This window comes from Gracilinanus agilis, chromosome 3 (genome assembly GCF_016433145.1).
Source record: "Gracilinanus agilis isolate LMUSP501 chromosome 3, AgileGrace, whole genome shotgun sequence".
Classification (NCBI taxonomy): domain Eukaryota; kingdom Metazoa; phylum Chordata; class Mammalia; order Didelphimorphia; family Didelphidae; genus Gracilinanus; species Gracilinanus agilis.
The window spans coordinates 15265950-15272914 of NC_058132.1; positions in this window are offsets into that span (position 1 = coordinate 15265950).

Here is a 6965-nt window from a genome sequence, read left to right on the forward strand (position 1 = left end):
AAATAGAAAGAGATGGAAAGCTCAACTGAGAATCAGGAAAAACTGAGCTAAAAGGCTCCTTGGAAAAATGCAAGCTATTTAATCATGTCATTCATTTAAGCTCAAAGTACACTAAACATCACTTTAAGAGAATAACTTTCTATTAAGTTCCCTGGAAACATCATATCCATGTAAATAATTAGTTTCAGATCATTATCACACATATTATTATATACATTAATAGATATATGTTCATATAAGTTACAAATAAAGTAATTTAACATGATTACCATCTATTTCTACATAACTAAATGCTACAGTCTTGGGTGTTGCATATGTATATACACACGTGAGCTTATACACACACATGCACACACAAACACACCTGTGTTTCCTTATGTTTATTTTATACACCTTATGGCACACTGAAGCCTCTATAGTAGGTGATGTAATGAACTCATAGTCAGAATTTCTTTTATTCAAGTAAAGTGTCTTAATATTTCTGAATTAATGATTATGGGTAAATGATTTCATGTCTTGGGATGCCTGATTTTTTATCTTTATTATATTGATAAAGATATATGTAATTTCTTCCCCACAGGGTCACTGTTTTGGGTTTGAAATTAAATTAAATAAAGTAAAATAAGTGATATATATTCAGAGTCTTTGTCAAGCATTTAATTTCTCCCAAAATACCAGATGTTAGGAATGGGAGGATGAGGAAGGAAGATAGAGCTTTGATTTCACAACTGAGGGAGCTGCCAAATCTTCCTTTTCTGAGAACCTCTACAGAAACTGAGTAAAAATTAGGGTAAACCTGGTTAGATCAAACCTTAGGTCAGACTGTGTCTATGCAGGTATCTGGAGGAGAGTTGTTTCTTTTATGGGGCTTTAAAGGGAAACTGACAGATATATTAACAATATAAAAGGCAGAAGATTAGACACTGAATTGATTCTCTATCCAAGCAAATATCTTAAAAGTGACTATTTAGTTATCCCCTCCAAAATAATACATTCCTTTTTTAAATGAAAATAAAAACAAAAACTTACTCTTGATTATTCAGGAAGCTCTTAGGATGAATACGAAAATATTTCCAATTTTGTATTAAGGACATTTCATAGATAAGTAAAGGGAAGAATCCCCCCAAAACAAAGTCCCCATCCCTGAAGTGTGTGGGACCTAACTTTATTTTCAGAAAACAAAGAGGAGATTCCAGATGACCAACTGACCTAGGAAGGTCTGGTACCAGCAAGAGGAAAAGAACTGAGAGTCTCAGGAATACTTCTTTCCAACTTGTAGGCAATTGCCACATAATGGTCAGATAATGTGGTGTGGGTCTGACTTGGTTCTAGTAGAACAAGGTTTCTGCAAACCTTTCTGAAAAGAAAATTATTCTGTGAAAAAATTCTTTCCCATTTAAATTCTGAGTTCTTCTTTACCTCCTGACACCTGTGAAGAGAAATGGGAAATCATTAAGATCTTTGCTCAAAATGACGGTAATGAGAGAAGGACCAGGGGATATTATACATCATGATTTTATATTGCTTAATTATCACTTTAGGCATATTTGTTATGAGAGAAGCAAGGATCCTTATATTTTTGACCTGTTCATCCTCATATGCAATTAGAGAGCCAAATCAATGGGTGCTCTGGGATCGTTCCTTTTTGGGACTCTACACCTGCGTCCCTGTGTCTGAGTAACAACATATTTTGCTTTCTCTCTTTCCCTGTCTATGTATTCTCAGCAGACTATACTGGGAAGAATAGGAAGGATCCCAAGAATTTAAGTCTTTAATATATCCCAGCCTGTGTGACTAGGTCAACAATCAGGTTTCCTACAATGATTCTGGAATAAACAGATATTACATCATGCAGATGTCTGTGTGAGATGAAAAAATCATAATGTCAAAGCTCACGGTGTAGTGGATGGATTCTCCAGCTCCTTCTTACTACATTGCTTCTACAGGAGGCATGGAAGCCCTCCTTCTTCCAGGTCCGGATATTCACTTATCAAGTCCTATTCCCTAATTTGAGTATTATACAGTTTTCTCCAGTTATGCACATCATATACTGGCTTTTCCAAATCTCCCCTTCCTGAGAAGGAAAGCAAATTTCCAGAGTCTTTGTATGAGGACTTCTCACAATACCTTAGTGATCAGAGACAATCTCACAGAAATTCATCTTACAATGAATTTATTGAGTTTCATCTTCAAACAATTAACAATATCCCTGCTTGACATCTCAATCTTGCCCAAATGATCATGTAATCTTTGTCCATTGCTGTGCTAAATAAAGTAATCTTTGATAAACTATAGCATCTGAGCAATTTTGCATTTAAAAATCCTTCTGAAATTTATGGATCAAGAATATCAGGACATAATCCTTTAAGTAATCCTTAAGTAATCCTTTAAGAAAAGAAAAAGACATACATAGATCCTTCTTGGAATGGAGATCTCATTATATTTTGTAAATTTTACATGGGATGCTCCCAAGTTTTTACTTGAGAAAGGATAACATCTCTTTATAATTGCTTTTGGATACAATACCTTTCAACAGTGTGTCAATGAATTTGCAGGTGTATCTCTTGCCACCTGTTCCACTTACATGTTTACTTTTCTTTGAAGTGAAATCTAGGAACACAGATTTCAGATTACAAATTACAAAATAGAGATTACAAAACATAAATAGAGATTGAAGATGAGAAAAACGATTCTTCAGAGGCATTTGATCATACTCTGACTGAGAATAGTAAATCATTGAAGTTTTTTTATCAACTATATACTATGTTCCAAGTAGTGTGCTAAATGCTGGGGGTTGAAAAGGGGGGAAATGATAGTTATTAATTAACCTCTAGGAATTCAAGAATATCTCACAAATTTGTAGTTTTAAGTTCATAATAAAGGGGAACATTCTAACAAATTTAATACTTATATAATGCTTCTTTTTCTGAAAATGAAACACAGTCTGAGAAGTTGTGATTCAGCCAGAGCAACTAACATCTAATAAGTGATGCCTTCTCTGATTTTAGATATCTCAAATGAAGATATGCCAATACTGAAAAGTAACAAATGAAGTCAATGATAGGTATGCTCTCCTCATCTTTGTCACCTTTTTCTATCTGTTCTTCCTTGCATTCCTCTTACCTACACAGAATTATTTTGTTGTTGTTGTGTGAATGAATGAATATCTTCTCTAAAACTATCTTGATGCCTTAAGTAAGACTTAACACAAGATTGTTTAAATGATTCCCAATCATCAGATTTCAGTCCATAGAGGTCTCTGAAGGTATTGGTCCAATAATACATATTAAATTCCAACTTAGTATTGTTGTGAGGATTAATTAGTTATTGGTTTATATAGAGTTTATGTGGACCTAGAAGGACAGGCTGGAGAATTTATGTTCTGCATTTTTCTCAATACCAATTCATGAGGATTTCAAAAGATCTTTGCTTTCACTTGGGAGAAGACTCAGGGGACTTGGACTCATCTCCCACAGGGGTATACTGATGTACCTAGCCAGTTCTCTCAAACTCTAAATTGAAATCTAAAACCAATTAAATTTAAAGAGAGTAAATTGGTGCATTTTGTGGATGATATTCTTTTGGCATCCCCAAATGTAAAGGTGTGTCTTAGGGAAAGCAAGATTCTTTTGATCGAATTATATAAACAAGGACATAAAATCTCCAAGGCAAAATTACAATGGGTTTTGCTCCGGGTGCAATAACTTGGATTTGTGTTGTTAAAGGGTTCCAGAAGTATTACACAAAAGAGAATAGCTGACATACAGAAATTGAGTGCACCTAAAACTAAAAAACAACATAGAGCTATTCTTGGAACTACTGGTTTCTGTAGACAGTGGATTTCTGGATATAGCGAGATCACTAAGTGTTTAACAGATCTGAGCAGGAATACAGAACCAGAACCTGTGAAACAAAAGGCTGAACATTGCTTAGCCTTAGATAAGCTGAAAGAAGCCATTCTATCTGCACCTGCGTTAGGAATCCCAGACTATGAGAAACCTACTCAGCTCTTTGTCAACAAAACAAAAGGTATAGCTTCTGGTGTGTTGACATAGATTTTAGGACAGAGTTATCATCCAATTGGGTATTACAGCTGTCAATTAGATCCAATAGCTGCGGGGACAGTACCCTGTCTAAGGGGGGGTAGCAGCAGTAGCAGTTGTGTTAGTCCAGAAGTCAGCTGATCTAGTTTTGGGATGTCCTTTGACTGTCTATTGTTTTTGTTTTTGTTTTTTACATTTTTAAACCCTTAACTTCTGTGTATCGGCTCTTAGGTAGAAGAATGGTAAGGGTGGGCAATGGGGGTCAAGTGACTTGCCCAGGGTCACACAGCTGGGAAGTGTCTGAGGCTGGCTTTGAACCGAGGACCTCCCGTCTCTAGGCCTGGCTCTCAATCCACTGAGCTACCCAGCTGCCCCATGACTGTCTATTGTTCACATCAGATAGAAGCACTAATGAGGAACTTTCATACTCAAGCATATTCAGACCAACGAATATCTAAGTATGAAATTATTATCTTAGGTAGTGAGAACATTAAGTTGAAGAGATGTAGCATACTTAATCCAGCTACTCGTCTTCCTGATTTACCAAAGAATGGTGAGCCATTGCATGACTGTGTTGAGGTAGTAGATCTTGTAAATATGCCTAGGATGGATTTAAAAGACACTCCACTCGAAAATCCAGACTTGGTATTATTCACAGATGGATTATCATACTTATGTAATGGAATCAGATGTACTGGTGCTGCAGTTGTCACAGAATTTGAGACACTGTGGTATGGCTCATTACCTAGTAATCTTAGTGCTCAGGGTGCAGAATTAGTGGCATTGAAGCAAGCCTGTGTTCTAGCTGAAGGTAAAAGTGTAAATATTTACACGGACTCTCGATATGCATTTTCTGTTTGCCATGAAACAGGAATAATCTGGAAACAACGAGGTTTTATTACTGCATTGGGAAAACCAATAGCTCATGCAGGAATAATAACTGAGTTGTTAGAAGCAATCCAAAAGCCAAAACAGCTAGCAGTAATTCATTGTAGGAGTCATACTCATGGTAGAGATTCAGTCTCTAAAGGAAATCACAGAGCTGATATTACTGCGAAGTATGCAGCGCAGAATGCTCCAATTTTTGTAATGAATTTAACATTTATTGATTCTGATGATCTAGAGAAATCTTATGTAGACTCAGATATCCAGAAATGGAAGGATAAGTTTGGAGCTAGGAAAGAACATAGGATATGGATTACTGATACAGGAAGACCATTGCTACCAAAAGATTTGTATACCTATTTGTGTAAAGCCATCCACAGAAAAGGTCATTTTGGTACACAAGCTGTTGTGGTTTCCATCAAGAGACAATGGATTGCTCCTGGAATAAGTACTGTTGCAAATAAGATCTGTATTAGTTGTTCAGTCTGTCAAGAGTTCAATCAAAGTGCATTCAGAAAGAAAGGTTTGGGTGGTAGGCCTTTAGCATATTGTCCATTTGAGAGTTTACAGATTGATTATATGTGCATGCCTAAAGCTGGAAGATATAAGTATTGTCTTGTGATAGTTGATAGACTAACTAAATGGCCTGAAGCTTTTCCATCAAATACCAACACAGCTAGTTTTGTGGTGAAAGTGTTACTCAAGGAAATTGTGCCTAAATTTGGTGTACCTTTAACCATAGATTTGGATAAGGGATCTCATTTCACTCAGGATATTCTTAGAAGAGTCTATGAGACTCTAGGAATAACACCTTAATATCATGTTCCTTATCACCACAGAGTTCAGGTCAAGTGGAGTGTATGAATAGAGAACTCAACTATAATTGGGAAACTGTGCTGAAACTCATCTCAAATGGCCAGATATTCTTCCCATACCTTTGTTTTACTTATGCACTAGACCAAGAGCAGATCTGCCTATATCATCTTATGAGATGCTCTTTGAACATGCTCCACTACATGCAAAGACTTATAAGGTTGTTTATGCATCACACTTAGGAGGTGATTGCCAAATTGCTTCATATTTAAGTGCTTTACAGCAGAGGCTAAGAAAATTACAAGATATGGGAGTATTAATTCAATCTGGTCCACTGAATTATTCTCTTCATAACTTTCAACCAGGTGATATGGTCTATGTGAAAAATTTTGCCAAAACATCAACAACAGAATAAAATTGGGTAGGTCCTTACACAGTTGTATTAGTTTCACCATCTTCTGTGAAAGTTTCAGGTAGAGATTTGTGGTATCATTGTTCGCATATTAAATTAGCACATGGTATAGATAATGAAAATGTAGAAATTATTAATAATGAAGATGAAGAAGAAGATATTGTGTAAATTTGAGATCTTCAGTCAATGAGAGTCTGCAGTCAGAAAGTTCAGTAAGGAGAAGACCATTCCAGCAGAAAAGGACATTTGGATGGAAGAGGATATGGATGAGGAGGATTCAGGATACAGGATTTATGGACTTTGTATTAAGACTGATGAACTTATTAATTGAACTGATAAAATGTCATTTTCAAGGATTTTCTTAAAGAAGAGGATTAATCATGGATAATTTGGATTAAATGGTTTGAAAGTATTTTGGGTAATGTACTCATATGCGTCCAACATTACACATAAAACTGTCAAGAACTTTGATGGAGAACAGAAGGGGAGAAATAGAGAAAGGAGAAGATTTCCTTGAGGAATGGAATATCATAAGGAGAAAGGAGATTTGCAGGAGATTTGGAGTTTTGGTAGGTATCATACAACCATCAGTAACATGTTGCAACACAATATAGCAAAGAAAGAACATAACGAATCAGATACATATGACGCAAACATGTTAGGATACATTGTGTTCCTTATGGAATGAAACAATATATAATACTAACAAAATTAGACTTAGCTATAGGATAAGTAAGTACTAACAAAAGATAGTTACTAACAAAGATTAGCTAGTTATTTAGGTAGATGTAGCTAGACTAATATACTAATAC